Source organism: Stegostoma tigrinum, chromosome 16 (genome assembly GCF_030684315.1).
Source record: "Stegostoma tigrinum isolate sSteTig4 chromosome 16, sSteTig4.hap1, whole genome shotgun sequence".
Taxonomy (NCBI): Eukaryota; Metazoa; Chordata; class Chondrichthyes; order Orectolobiformes; family Stegostomatidae; genus Stegostoma; species Stegostoma tigrinum.
The window spans coordinates 64,499,804-64,514,652 of record NC_081369.1 but is presented as its reverse complement, the minus strand read 5'-3'; the positions used below and the strand labels follow the sequence as shown (position 1 = coordinate 64,514,652).

Sequence of the window (14,849 nt, the reverse complement as noted above, 5' to 3'; positions counted from 1 at the left end):
AGCCAAAAAAGGCTTCACTGATTTGCTTGAGCTTTGTTGCTTGGCACATTTTAATGGTGTTATGATCCAAACTGATGTTATTACTGGCAAACAATCATATTTTGTTTAGTATTGCTTTTAACAAGATGGTCACTCACTGAAACATAAGCACACAATGTTGCAGATGATGTTTTAACAACCAAGCAGAACTTTATCAATTAAAAGTAAAGATCAAATAGAATAAACCAAATTTGACTTATAACACAAATTCACTGCTCTAAGTAAACACTTAAAACTTTAAAATGTTAAGTTTCTAAATATAAAGAGTAAAAGTCCCATTAATCCTCAATCAGTTTTAGAGTTCCAAAAAAAATTGATTATCCAGCACCAAAATCCTTTCATAATGCCTCATTAGGCTTACATTAAGAGTGACTTTAATTCCTAGATTAGAAATACAGATAGAACCAGAAAGAAGCTTTCATATGCCTGAGCTTAAACATAGTCTGCTTTGAGTAACTTTTTTAGGATGTGTCATAACGGGTCGGTTTTGGGATGGTCACTAACTCCTTACTCTAAAGTGACCTGCTTTTAAAATATTTGTCCCTTCTCAGGAGTACTGCTTTGTACACCTCCATCCAAGGGCTTCATAGAATTGTCTAAAACAAAGTAACACTGGGAAAAGCTGTTTCCCTAAGCTATGAGTATTCCACCTAACAAAAACATAAATTGCTGGGAATGCTGAACTCATCTGTAGAGAAAAATCAGAGTTAATGTTTCAGATCAAGTGACACTTCCTCAGGACACTTTTTTCACATTTAGTACTTTCTCTTTATCTTGGTTAAAAACCCTGAGTCTAGAGTGGTCTACCTTGCTCAGTAGTAAAACAAACTCATTAGTACCTCCAAAATAACACACTGTCAGATGATTTTAAGAGAAATCACTATGGCTATTGAAATACATAAAGTTAATTATTAACTTTTATTATTATGAATTTTTATTAATTATTAACTTCAGATACACAAAAAGCCAATGTCACTACTTCAAAAATCTAAACCTAACAAACGAAATTACAATATATACGAATCAGTCAGCATCACAATGATAACTTTATTAGTTCCTTGCTTTAATTTATTACTTTTGATTTTATGATGAAGTTGATGTTTACTGCTATGGCCCCCCCCCCCAAGGGCAAGAAAAATTCAGAGGCTCCCAAGTGTGCACAAGTTGGCCACCACATTCTGCAGTATCCTTGTTCTCAGGATTGCCTAAACCTTCTTAAAGAATGAGCCACTTTTGAAGTGTAGTTGGTGCTATATAAACAAATTAAGCAGCAAGATTCTGCAAGCAGCTGTTAGGTAAATTATTAGATAATTTGTTACATTGGTGGTTGTTGAGTGTAAAATGTTGATTAGAACATAAGACATTTCCTCATTCTTATTCCAGTGGTGCCACTGGATTATTTATGTTCACCTGAGAAGGCAGACCTGGGGTCTTGGACAGCAGTATCATGTAAAAACCAGCATTTCCAACAGCGCAGTGCTTCAAGACTACACTGAACTTGCCTGGATTATACTTGAATCTCTGGGGTGGAACTGGATGCTGAGTCAGAAATATCTCCAAATGAATTTTTGCTACTCTGAGCTACTAGTACAAATTGTATTTGGTATGCTGGAGGGGCATGTTGAAAAAGGTTGCTCTTGCAAAATATTTCACGTTTTCTTTTAAACGTACATGTACCCAAGTATATAGTCACATTTGAACTTAAATTGAAAGTGGAGCTGAATTATACTTTTCTTGGGTTTTGGCTTAAAGTGGATGAATTGTTACTGTTCTGGGAAGATTAATGATGTGAAACAATCCCTGGAAGAAGGAAATTGCTTGTTTTCAAGAAAAACAGGCAGAAGAATAGAAATATGTGTAAATCAAGTGCAGCTCAAGAGGAAATGTGATCTTTCATTCAGAGCTTGCCTTGTTAAATTCTAGTAAGAGGAAGAAAGGCGCCATTTGTTCAGTGTGTGACTTCAGTGAGGGAGCTCAGCTGCTGGAACAAGGCATCACTAGTGCGAGAGAACAATTGAATGTTTCCCACTTTAGACCCTGGTCAGCTTGTGCTGCTTGACTAATACCGTCAGTGTTGAGGATTTTGTTAGTACAGTTGCATAGCCAAATCCACATTTCAGCTCTGTTGGTATGTTTGCTGTCAGTTAGGAAACTGCAGTACTTGGTACTTCGCAGTCATTGCAGTTGTGCAGATAATACTGAGTGTGCCCCTTAGTGTTTTTTTTCCAAGACTTGCTGAAATATTAAATAATTTTGTTCAGTATGGGCAAGAAGCAGATTGATGCCCCCAGAACATTGCCAATCTAGATTTGTTTTGATATGAGTTATTGATGCTCTGCTGTTGAAGTTATCTACTGACATCATCTCCCAATTGGTAACATCTAGATTTCCTGTATGATAGAGAGGTAGGTGTGTATATGTTTTGGAGGGGGTCTGAATGTACTGGGTGTGGGTGGTGAGAGAAGGGGAGTCTATGTAACATGTAAGGGGATACGCCTGTGTATGATTGCTGAATTCTCTTTTTATATACATTTGGTGGTATTGGAGTCAGCTATCAGTGAATATTGTAATATTCAGGGAAAAAGGATTTTGAATGGTTTGCTGCCAGCCCCATTGCTGCTTGCTGTGTTTGGTTCACCTTAGTGACAGGATAAAGGCTTGGTGTGAGGTTTTCAGTAAGTCACTCCATAAAGTTCAGGGGTACTGAAGGATAGATTCAAAGTCACAGTCAGTTAGAGTTAGAAGACAGAGAGAGAGAGAGAGAGAGAAACAGACGGCATGAAGAAATGGACCGCTTAGCTATGTTTTCTAAGAAGTGAACTAAACTTCATTGGTCCTGTGCAGCTGGATTGCTCCGTATGGTTAGAATTGGGAGGAATATTTAAGAGTTAATAGGCGGCTCAGGTTTAGGGCATGAAAGAAATAATATAGTATATTGATAACAACAATATAATGAATGATTCATTACATCTGAGAGTTGGGGGGGTTAGAAGCCCAGAAGCAATAATTGCTTGGTTCAATTGAGTAAAATTAGAGCTCGTAGAAGCCCTGGATGGCTGAATTGTTTCTTTTACAAAACGCGATACAGTCTAAAACCGATATAATTAGCTATACAAACACTCTGGTTAAATCACTCGTTTATGACCAGTGCAAGAGAGTAGGATGAGAACAAATTGGAGCACCCTACAACCTCAGTTGTAGGATCTGTGTAGGGGTGACTGTATACAAGTACATCTGGTTGTTAATATGGGTGAAGAAGTCGAACTGTTGAGAGAAGAGTCAAAGACTCAAAATGTTAACTCTGATTTCTCTTTACAGAATCAATATGGTGTGGAGCTGGAGGAACACAGCAGGTCAGGCAGCATCAGAGAAGCAGGAAAGTCAACTGTTCTTCAGGACTGGGGAGCTGGGAAATAAGTAGAGGGAGGAGGGTTGGGGCTGAGGTAAAGTAGGTGGGATGGTCATGCATGGATGCAGGTAGAGGTGGTGGGTGTTGGTCAGTGGGAGAGATAGGTGGGAAAGAAGGTGGACAGATGGTATCACACCAGGGAGGTGGGGATGAGAGGGAGGGTTGGTCATGGGATGAGATGGGAGTGGGGAGATTTTAAAACTAGTGAATTTGATATTGAGGCCATTGGGCTGTGGGCTCCCAAGGTGGAATATGAAGTGTCATCCCTGCAGTTTGCAGGTGGCATCATTGTGACACTGGTGGAGGCCCGGGATGGACATGTCGACCAGGGAGCAGGAGGGGGAGTTAAAATGGCTGGCAACTGGAAGGTGTTGTGGATCACAGCAAACAGAGCGCAAATGCTCCATGGATCAGTCACCAAGTCTGCACTTGGCCTCACTGATGTAGAGGAGACCACATTGGGAGCAATGGTAGTAGACCTTTCCTGTTCCTCTGATGCTGACTGACCTGCTGTGTTCCTCCAGCTCCACACTGTTCTGACTCTGACTCCAGCATCTGCAGTTCTTGCTATTCTCTTCATAGATGCTACCAGACCTGCTGAGCTTTTCCAGCAACTTTTGTTTTGGGGAGTGGGTATGTGAGAAAAGTGAGTTAATTAAGAGCCAGCATAAATTTCTTAAGGGAAAATCATATTCAATTAACTTGCTTGAAGTAAAATAGTGGATTGATCATATCAAAGTTTTTGACTGGTAAACAAATTTAGAAATCAGAATTAAGGTAACAGTAACAGCATGGATACAAAACTAGCTGAGTGACAAGAAACAGTGTAATGATTTGTTATTGGAAGTTTGCAGTGGAGTTCCCAGGGGTCAGCATTGAGACCCTTGCTTTTCCAGATGTACATTAATAATTTCAACCTTTGATACAGTCCACGGTTTCAAAATATGTGGATAGTATAGGGTGCGGAGCTGGAAGAACACAGCAGGCCAAGCTGCATCAGAGGAGCAGGAAGGTTGATGCTTCAGGCCTAAAATCATCTTCAGAAATGGGGGAGGGGAAGGGGGTTCTGAAATAAATAGGGAGAGGGAGAGTCGGATAGAAGATGGATAGAGGAGAAGATAGGTGGAGAGGAAACAGACTGGTCAAAGAGGCGGGGATAGAGCCAGTTAAGGTGAGTGTAGGTGAGGAGGTAGGGAGGGGATAGGTCAGTCCAGGGAGGATGGACAGGTCAAGGGGACAGGATGAGGTTAGTAGGTAGGAGATGGGGGTGCAGTTGAGGTGGGAGGAGGGGATAGGTGGGAGGAAGGACAGGTTAGGGAGACGGGACGAGCTGGGCAGGTTTTGGGATGCGGTGGGGGAGGGGAGATTTTGAAGCTTGTGAAGTCCACATTGATACCATTGGGCTGCAGGGTTCCCAAGCAGAACATGAGTTGCTGTTCTTGCAACCTTCGGTTAGCATTGTTGTGGCACTGCAGGAAGCTCAGGATGGACATATTGTCTGAGGAATGGGAGAGGGAGCTGAAATGTTTCGCGACTGGGAGGCGCAGTTGTTTAGTGCGAACCGAGCGTAGGTGTTCTGCAAAGTGGTCCCCAAGCCTCCACTTTGTTTCCCCACAGCTTCCAACCTCATCGTTCCCCACTTCGCCTGCTTCTGTCTCCTTCCCAAAATCCATAAACCTGATTGCCCTGGTTGACACATTGTCTCCGCCCGCTCCTGCCCCACCGAACCTGGGCATCCTGCAGTGCCACAACGATGCTACCCGAAGGTTGCAAGAACAGCAACGCATACTCACTTGAGAACCCTGCAGCTCAATGGTATCAATGTGGACATCACAAGCTTCAAAATCTCCCCTCCCACTACCACATCCCAAATCCAGCCCAGTTTGTCCCCATCTCCCTAACCTGTCCTTCCTCCCACCTATCCCCCCGACTCCCACCTCAAGCCCCACCCCCATCTCCTACCTACTAACTTCATCCCGCCCCCTTGACCTGTCCATCCTCCCTGGACTGACCTATCTCCTCCTTATCTCCTGACCTACACTCACCTTTACTGGATCCATCCCTGCCTCTTTGACCTGTCTGTCTCCTCTTCACCTATCTTCTCCTCTATCGATCTTCTATCTGCCTCCCCCTCTCCCTATTTATTTCAGAACCCCCTTCCCCTCCCCCAGTTCTGAAGAAGAGTCTAGGCCTGAAACGTCGTCTTGCTGCTTGGCCTGCTGTGTTTATCCAGCTCTACACCTTCTTATATCATATTCTGCAGCATCTGCAGTTCCTACTATCTCAGATATAGAATAGGACTTCAAATGATATTGACACATTGGTGGAATGGGCTGTTAGATGGCAAATAAAGTTTAATGTCAGGAAGTGTTACATTTTGGTGGAATTTTCATAGAGCAGTGCGAAGCCAAGGGTGGTACTATGAAATGTGTGCAGAAGAGCAGATGAATGTGGATGTGTATATACATAAGTTATTAGACGTGGCAGGGAAGTTGGTTAGTTATACACACGGTGTCCTGGGTATTTTTTAATAGGAACATAGAGTAGGGGTAAATAGGTTGCATGAGATGAGTTGCATGAGTATTGCATCCAGTTCTGGGCAACACATTTTAGGAAGATGTGACATTGGAGAGATTACAAAGGAATTTACAAGAATAGTTCCGGGGACGAGGAATTTCAGTTCTGAAAGAAGATTAGGATAGCTGAGACTGTTTGTTTACCTTGGCGAAGAGGCTTGAGAGGAGGTCGAGATGTTTAAAATTGAGCAATCTGGACCGAGCAGTTCGTGAGAAATTACTCCCACTTGTGAAAGGATTGAAAACAAGAGGACACAAATTTAAAGTAATTTAAAGAAGCAAAATTGATATGAGGTAAAACTCTTTTACACAGTGAGTGGTAAGGATCTGGAATGCACTACCTGATGCTGTGGTGGAGGCAGGTTGTGTCGAGATGTTCGGAAGGGTATCAGATGTTAATTTGAGAAGTGAGAATGTGCAGGGATGGGGAGTGGTACGAGGTGAGATGCTCATTGAGAGACTTGTTGCAGACATGACGAGCTGAATGGCCCCCTTCTCTGTTGTAATTCTGTGATTGTGTGTTAAAGGATGGAGGACAAATAAGGTATGATACTTGAGTAGCAAAGACTAAATGTATCTCCATTTGACTAGGAGATCTTTTTTATAGTGAGATAAGACATGCTTTGGTTTTTATAAGGTTCTGAATCTTGTCACCAAGCAGCATTTATTACGTATAATAAAAACAAAAAATATTAGAAATATATAGCATGTCTGATAGCATCTGTGCAGATAAAAACACCTTTCACCAGAAAAGCAGCATTGAGTGTCTATAGTGTGCTATGGAGTTGGTGGTGAGCCTTCTGCTTGAGCTATTGCAGTCCATGTGGTAATGTTACTTTGACAGTGGTGTTAGATGGAGAGTTTTTGGGGTGTGCCTAGCAGCGATTAAGGAATGACAAGTCAGGATAGTGTGTGGAAACCTTAAGATGAAGTAGAAATGCCGCCAAAACCATCTGCTTTGTTTTGAATGGTATTGTGCTTTTTGAAGTGCTTGTATCTGTTCATATAAGCATTTGTTTGCAACATTTATCTTGATGCTTGGTGGAGAAGCTTTGGTAAGTTAAGAAGTGACCCACTTGCAGCAATGTACCCTGACTGTGTTACAGTTAAAGCCAGTGTTGGTTGTCTCATCAATTAAGTTTTTGGTAATCCCAAAGATGTTAGCGGATCACTTGATCGTTTAGCTGTTGAAAATCATGGTGAGATATTTGAACCTTGCTGTTGGTTGTCATTACCTTCCACTGAGTTGACAGGAATATTATTCGGGCTTTGTTGTAAGTTTTTAGTGTGGACTGTTGATTATTGGAATCAAGAAACTCACATTAGACATACGAACAAGATTAGGCCATGTGGTCCCTTGAGCATGCTCTCCCATTCATTATGATTGTGGCTGATTTCTGGTCTTAAATCTTAAACCCCACCTGATCCCCATTTCCCTTGATTTTCAGTTTTCAGAAGCCTGTTAATCTCAGTCATGTGCACATTCATTTGCAGCTCTCTTTGGCGAAGAATTGTGAAGATTCACAACCTTCAGTAAAGAAATTTCCTTTCTCTCTGTCCAGTTGAGCTACTCTAATTATCCAGTTCAATTCAGGCTGGTTTCCGCACCTACACAGGCCCCAAACCTCACCTCTTCCTCCGGTACATTGATGACTGTATCGGCGCCGCATCTTGCTCCCCAGAGGAGCTCGAACAGTTCATCCACTTCACCAACACCTTCCACCCCAACCTTCAGTTCACCTGGGCCATCTCCAGCACATTCCTCACCTTCCTGGACCTCTCAGTCTCTATCTCAGGCAACCAGCTTGTAACTGATGTCCATTTCAAGCCCACCGACTCCCACATCTACCTAGAATACACCTCCTCCCACCCTCCTGCAAAAATTCCATCCCCTATTCCCAATTCCTCCGCCTCCGCCGCATCTGCTCCCACGTTAAGACATTCCACTCCCGCACATCCCAGATGTCCAAGTTCTTTAAGGACCGCAGTTTTCCCCCCACAGTCATCGAGAACGCCCTTGACCGCGTCTCCCGTATTTCCCGCAACACATTCCTCACACCCTGCCCCTGCCACAACCGCCCTAAGAGGATCCCCCTCGTTCTCACACACCACCCTACCAACCTCCGGGTACAACGCATCATCCTCCGACACTTCCGCCATTTACAATCCGACCCCACCACCCAAGACATTTTTCCATCCCCACCCCTGTCTGCTCTCCGGAGAGACCACTCTCTCAGTGACTCCCTTGTTCGCTCCACACTACCCTCCAACCCCACCACACCCGGCACCTTCCCCTGCAACCGCAGGAAATGCTACACTTGCCCCCACACCTCCTCCCTCACCCCTATCCCAGGCCCCAAGATGACATTCCACATTAAGCAGAGGTTCACCTGCACATCTGCCAATGTGGTATACTGCATCCACTGTACCCGGTGCGGCTTCCTCTACATTGGGGAAACCAAGCGGAGGCTTGGGGACCGCTTTGCAGAACACCTCCGCTCAGTTCGCAACAAACAACTGCACCTCCCAGTCGCAAACCATTTCCACTCCCCCTCCCATTCTCTAGATGACATGTCCATCATGGGCCTCCTGCACTGCCACAATGATGCCACCCGAAGGTTGCAGGAACAGCAACTCATATTCCGCCTGGGAACCCTGCAGCCATATGGTATCAATGTGGACTTCACCAGTTTCAAAATCTACCCTTCCCCTACTGCATCCCGAAACCAGCCCAGTTCGTCCCCTCCCCCCACTGCACCACACAACCAGCCCAGCTCTTCCCCCCCCCCCCCCACCCACTGCATCCCAAAACCAGTCCAACCTGTCTCTGCCTCCCTAACCGGTTCTTCCTCTCACCCATCCCTTCCTCCCACCCCAAGCCGCACCCCCATCTACCTACTAACCTCATCCCACCTCCTTGACCTGTCCGTCTTCCCTGGACTGACCTATCCCCTCCCTACCTCCCCACCTACACCCTCTCCACCTATCTTCTTTACTCTCCATCTTTGGTGTGCCTCCCCCTCTCCCCCTATTTATTCCAGTTCCCTCTCCCCATCCCCCTCTCTGATGAAGGGTCTAGGCCCGAAACGTCAGCTTTTGTGCTCCTGAGATGCTGCTTGGCCTGCTGTGTTCATCCAGCTTCACATTCTATTATCTTGGTTTGTGGCCTTGTGGTCTCACATTTTTAACCAGCTTAAAAAAAGTCTAGTTGACATTATGACCTTGAGGTGTTTGGCATTGTTTTATTTTAAATCTGTTTTCCAATTAGATTTATGGTAATGTTTAGACATTCAAATTTGTGTGAATAATTCACATCTGATTTTCATTTTTAATGGTGGTGTATTACTGTAGCAGTTGTTAAGAGTCAACAACAATTAATGACCAGAATTAGAACTATATTTGATTGGTTGAAGTACTAGCTAAGAATGTTTGATTGTGATTTACTTCCTGGTGGATCCTGAGGCTTATATTGGCTCTCTCCTCCAGTAAAACCTGTCCTTTGACCGTTTGTTGTAATATCTTATGTGGCTTGTGTTAACTGTTTGTTAGTGCTCTGTAAAGCAATTTTGTATGTTTATTAAGACAAAATGTCTGTGCATGTTGTGAGTAACGGTTTTGTTGCTGTCCATGCTCAGTGTTGTTCCATAAACTGGTGCTCATTGTGCTTTATCTTTTCTGGTGTCTGTTCCTTGAATACACTGTAGACCATCATCCTCCAATTCCATCTCAGATACGAACGCAGTGTGACATTCAGCATTGTGATGTGATGGTGTTTCCATGTGGAATGATGTTGCATACAGTCTGTTCCGCTGAAATTGGATGGTTGTGTTCCTCCACGATAATGCCAATTGACTCTGTGTTCAACCTCTTCCAAAATCGAAGAACACTGTCCTTATCCCCCTCAGTAGCTGCAATCAGCCTCTTAAATGTGCACCTTAAATAATAAGTTTTAAAAGCTGCACTGCACCCTGGGTCCATGGGTTGGAAGAGAGAGGTTGTGTTTGGTGGTGGAAATAGCACTTTAATATTTTCAGAAAGCTCACCAATGGTGGGAGGATGGCTTGGCACACCAATTGAATCATGTTATAACTTACACAAGTTTGCTTTTTGGAAATAGTGTTCACATATTTGTCAGTCATGTTATCGCAACTCGCATTGCTGGAGCACACTTTATAGCAGAACCGACTGTATATGTGACGAAAGGAACCTGTCAGCAGGATTTAAGGTGCGTTGTTGCAAATATTTACTCATTACATTACTCCTTATTTTCCATTTCCTCTTGTAATGGTATACAAAGCATGCCGTTTTTAAAAGTACATCACATTTCGTGTCGCTTGACAAGTGGGATGGCATTTGTGATTCAGCAAAGATAGTGACTGGCACATTTTACATAGTAAAGCTTGTTCAAGGAGCAATACATGTGCTCTTAATTAACAAAGTTTGCCACTGAGTCAGATGAGATATTAGAGTGGACAATCAAGAGCTGGATTTGAAGCAAATGCAGAGAATTCTGGTGAAATTCAGCAGGTCTAGTATCATCTGTGGAGAGAGAAATAGTGTTAATATGTCAAGTCTGATATGGCTCTTCTTCAAAACAGTCATACTGTACTCAAAACATTAACTCTGTGTCTCTCTCTACAGATGCTGCCAGACCTGCGGAATTTCTCCAGAATTCTGTGTTTGTTTCAGATTTCAAGTATCCACAGAAGTAATTTTGAAGGAGTGCTTTAAAGGGATATATGGTGGTGGAGTAGTTTAGGGAGTGTGTCTTGATAACCGAATGCGACAGCTGAGAAATTAAAATTGTGGTAGTCTTGGGTGTGGTAATTGGAAAAGCACAGAGATGTTAGAACATTGCCATTAGTGTTACACTTTGGTATTTTAAGGGTACGACTGCACAGCTGCAGGGTTAATCGAGAGCAAGCTGCTCAATAGATTTTGTATTTAAGAGCTGCTTTCTTTGCTACTGTGATGTTGGCTTCTGGGCAGGCAGTGGACCCAGGATGGAAAGTGGAAACTGATGTTTATGCTAAACTATTAATGTATAATAAAACCCTTATAAATCTCAAAGTCTTTTGCTATCTCATTCAGCATAGCAGTTTATGAAGCGTTGTAGGCTAAAAGAGGTCACAGAGACTTAGTTTTACTTTGTCCCAAATGGGAACAGAGAAACTCTGGGCAGCCATTCTGCACGAGCCCGAAACTAAATCAGCCTCTTTTGCTTGAGTCAGATGGTTTTCCATTCTACTGGATCCTCGGTTCTCCAGCTTGTCTTTGACTGGCCTGATTTTGTTTTTTGGTGTCCATTCAGCTCCCATTCTGGCAGCGTGTATGTCTGGAAAGTGAAATAGGTGTCCTGGCAGTCTCAGAAACATTGATTCCAGGACACTGTGACAGAATCTGACCATTCCTGCGTAGCAAAAGTAGAGTTTGCTGGAAAAGCCCTGCAGGTCTGGCAGTATCTGTGAGGAGAAATTAGAGTTAAGATTTTTGGTCTGGTGACCCTTTCTTGGATCTGATGGTAGCTAGGAAAATGTTGATTTATATGCAGAAGTAGGGTGGTGGGTTGGGGTAAGGGGTAAATGATAGGTGGGGATAGAGCCTAAAGAGAGAGAAGTGCCATTCCACCATCCTCTGGACCCAACGCATCATCCTCTGACATTTCTGCCACCGACAATCAGACACCACCAGCAAAAAGATATTTCCCTCACCACCTCTGTTCACTTTCCTCAGGGGCCGTTCATTCCATGACACTCTCATAAGCTCTACACTGCCCACAAATTCCTCCTCCACACCCAGTACCTTTCACTGCCCCTACCAAAAGGTGCAACACCTGCCCCTACATCTCCGCCCAGGGCCCAAAACAATCCTTCCAGGCCCAAAACAATCCTTCCAGACCTGGCAAAGATTCACCTGCACTCCACTCAACCTTATCTGTTGCGTCCATTGCTCCTGATGTGGTCTCCTCTATATCGGGGAGACCAAACACAGACTTGTGATTGGTTCACGGAGCATCTGCGCTTTGCACACAACAATCAACCTGACCTTCCAGTTGCCATCCATTTTAATTCTCCCTGCCACTCCACTGATGACATGTCCATCCTTGGCCTCCTCCACTGTCAGAGTGAGGCCAAACGTAATGTGGAGGAGCAATACCTGATATTACATTTTGGAAGTTTGCAGCCCAGTGGCCTTAACATTGACTTCACGAGCTTCAACATCCCACAACCCCCAGCCTTATCCCATGTCTAGCCCTCCCCTCATGACCTGACCTAACCTGTCCATCTTCCTGCTCACCTATCTGCTCCACCCTTCCCACGGACCAATCACAATAACCCCCCTATCTGCATCTACCTATCACCATCTCTCCGACCCTTCCCCCAGCCCCACCACCCTCCCTCTATTTAATTTATTTCTGGGCTCCCACCTGCGCCTCCCCAGTCCTGATGAAAGTTTTCGGCCCGAAACATTGACTTACCTGCTCCTTAGATGCTGTCTGATCCACTGTGCTTTTCTAGCCTCACGCCTACAGACTCTGGCTTCCGTCATCTGTGGTCCATATTGTCTTCAAGAGAAGAGCAATTGGACAGGCAAAAGAGCGGATAACAATCTGGCTGGGAGGGTGAATAGTATTAGTGGAGAGTCTTGGTGTCTAACAATAGGTGTGTGTTATGGTAGACAATGTGGGGTTGGGGGCTAGGGCATGGGAGAGTTCAGCTCCTAAAATTATTGAACTCTGTATGAAGTCCAGGGGGCTGCAGGGTCCCCAAGTGGAAAATGAGATGTTGTTCTTTCAACTTGCACTGAGCTTTGCTGGAACACTGCAGCAAGCCTGAGACAAAGAAGTTGGCCAGGAAAAAGTGACTGGCACCTGGAAGCTCAGGGTCTTTTTCTTGTGGACAGAACGTAGATGTCTTCAGCGAGACATTGACAGTATGCAGAGCTGGGCTGAGAAATGGCAGATGGAGTTCAACCTTGGTAAATGCGAAGTGATGCATTTTGGAAGGTCGAACTTAAATGCTGAATATAGGATTAAAGGCAGGATTCTTGGCAGTGTAGAGGAACAGCCGGATCTTGATGTTCAAGTGCATAGCTCCCTCAAAGTTGCCACCCAAGTGGATAAGGTTGTTAAGAAAGCATATGGTGTTTTGGCTTTCATTAACAAGGGGATCGGGTTTAAGAGCTGCGAGGTTTTGCTGCAGCTCTACAAAACCCTGGTGAGACCACACTTGGAATATTGTGTCCAGTTCTGGTCGCCCTATTATAGGAAAGATGTGGAGGCTTTGGAGAGGGTGCACAGGAGGTTTACCAGGATGCTGCCTGGACTGGAGGGCTTGTCTTACAAGGAGGGGTTGACTGAGCTTGGACGTTTCTGTCTGCAGCGAAGGAGGAAGAGAGGTGACCTGATTGAGGTGTACAAGGTAATGAGAGGCATGGATAGAGTCAATAGCCAGAGACTTTTCCCCAGGGCAGGATTGGCTGCCACAAGGGATCATAGTTTTAAGGTGTTAGGAGGAAGGTATAGAGGAGACGTCAGAAGGAGGTTCTTCACCCAGAGAGTTGTGAGCTCATGGAATACTTTGCCAGTGGAAGTCGTGGAAGCGGAGTCATTAGTGACAATTAAGCGACTGATGGACATGCACATGGACAGCAGTGAATTGAGGGGAATGTAGGTTAGGTTATTTTATTTTTGGATTAGGATTATTCCACGGCACAACATCGTGGGCTGAAGGGCCTGTACTGTGCTGTACTTTTCTATGTTCTATGTTCCGCGAAGCGGTCACCCAGTCTAGGCGAGGAGACCACATTGTGAGCAGCGAATGCAGTAGACTTGATTGTGTGAAGTGCAGGTGAAGTATTACTCCACCTGGAAGGTACATTTGGGCCCTTGGATAGTGGAGAGGGTGGAGGTAAATGGGCAGGTGTTAAACATTTGACGGTTACAGGGGAAGATGCTATGGGGGGTGCTGGGAGGGAAGGAAGAGTAGACCAGACAAGTGGACTGGGATATCCGAGAGGGAATGGTCACTGCGGAAGGCAGAAGTCAGAGGGGAGGCCATGGCCCCAGTTATGCCCTGTGAAATTTCCCAGTGAAATTTTCTTAGCTGAAATATGTGCACACGACACCAGGTTATAGTCCAACAGCTTTATTTGAAAACACAAGCTTTCAGAGCCTCACTTCTCCTTCAGATGTTAGTGAGAGAGGCAGTATCAGACACAAATTATAAGTAAAAGATCAAAGGGCCACACCACTGTTGAGGATGTATTAAACAAACCTAAGATGCTGTTAAATCTTTATTCAGTTAGAAAGTTTTAATTGATTAACATGTATGTGTAAATCCCTGAATTCCTTTCAAGTTACTGTCCTGGAAAACTAAAGGTTATATCAACATAAAGAAGAGTTGACATTTTAGGTCACAGAATGCATGTTAGGTGTGAGGCTTTGTTTAGAATCTGTCTGTGTCTTGGTTTGGAGTCAAACTGGTTTTATTTCTAAAATAGGTATTTATAAAATGCCACATTGACTGCCTATGAATTGTGTGCTTTTTGAGCAAAATAGAATGTATCTGACAATACAAATTCATCCCATAGATTTACGTGTACGTGTGCGCGTGCATGCGCAGATCCTGGCTGAGGCCATCCTCGTGGGGACTGAACTTGCCAATCAGTCTCTGCTCAGCGACTCTGCGTTGTTGTGTATCCCAAAGTCTGCCTTGGACGACGTTCAGCCGGAGGTCTGAGGCTGAATGTCCTTGGCTGCTGAAGTGGTCTCCCACTGGGAGGGAACGTCCCTGTCTGGTGATTATTGTGTGGTGTCCATTGTT

The 14,849-nt window shown here is 44.4% G+C and overlaps 1 protein-coding gene across 7 annotated transcripts in view; it reads left to right on the top strand.

Moving 5' to 3' along the window:
- The window catches only part of LOC125459813 (granule associated Rac and RHOG effector protein 1-like), a 208,385-nt gene that overhangs the window by 101,332 nt on the left and 92,204 nt on the right, over window positions 1-14,849 (top strand). Inside the window, exon 1 of one of the 7 annotated variants that reach the window (XM_059651790.1) lies at window positions 2,333-2,444. The exons of the other annotated variants lie outside the window; for them this stretch is intronic. The gene's annotated coding sequence lies outside the window, so the exon portion shown is untranslated. Of the gene's footprint in view, window positions 1-2,332; window positions 2,445-14,849 lie in introns of those variants that run through there. 7 annotated transcript variants of the gene reach the window in all.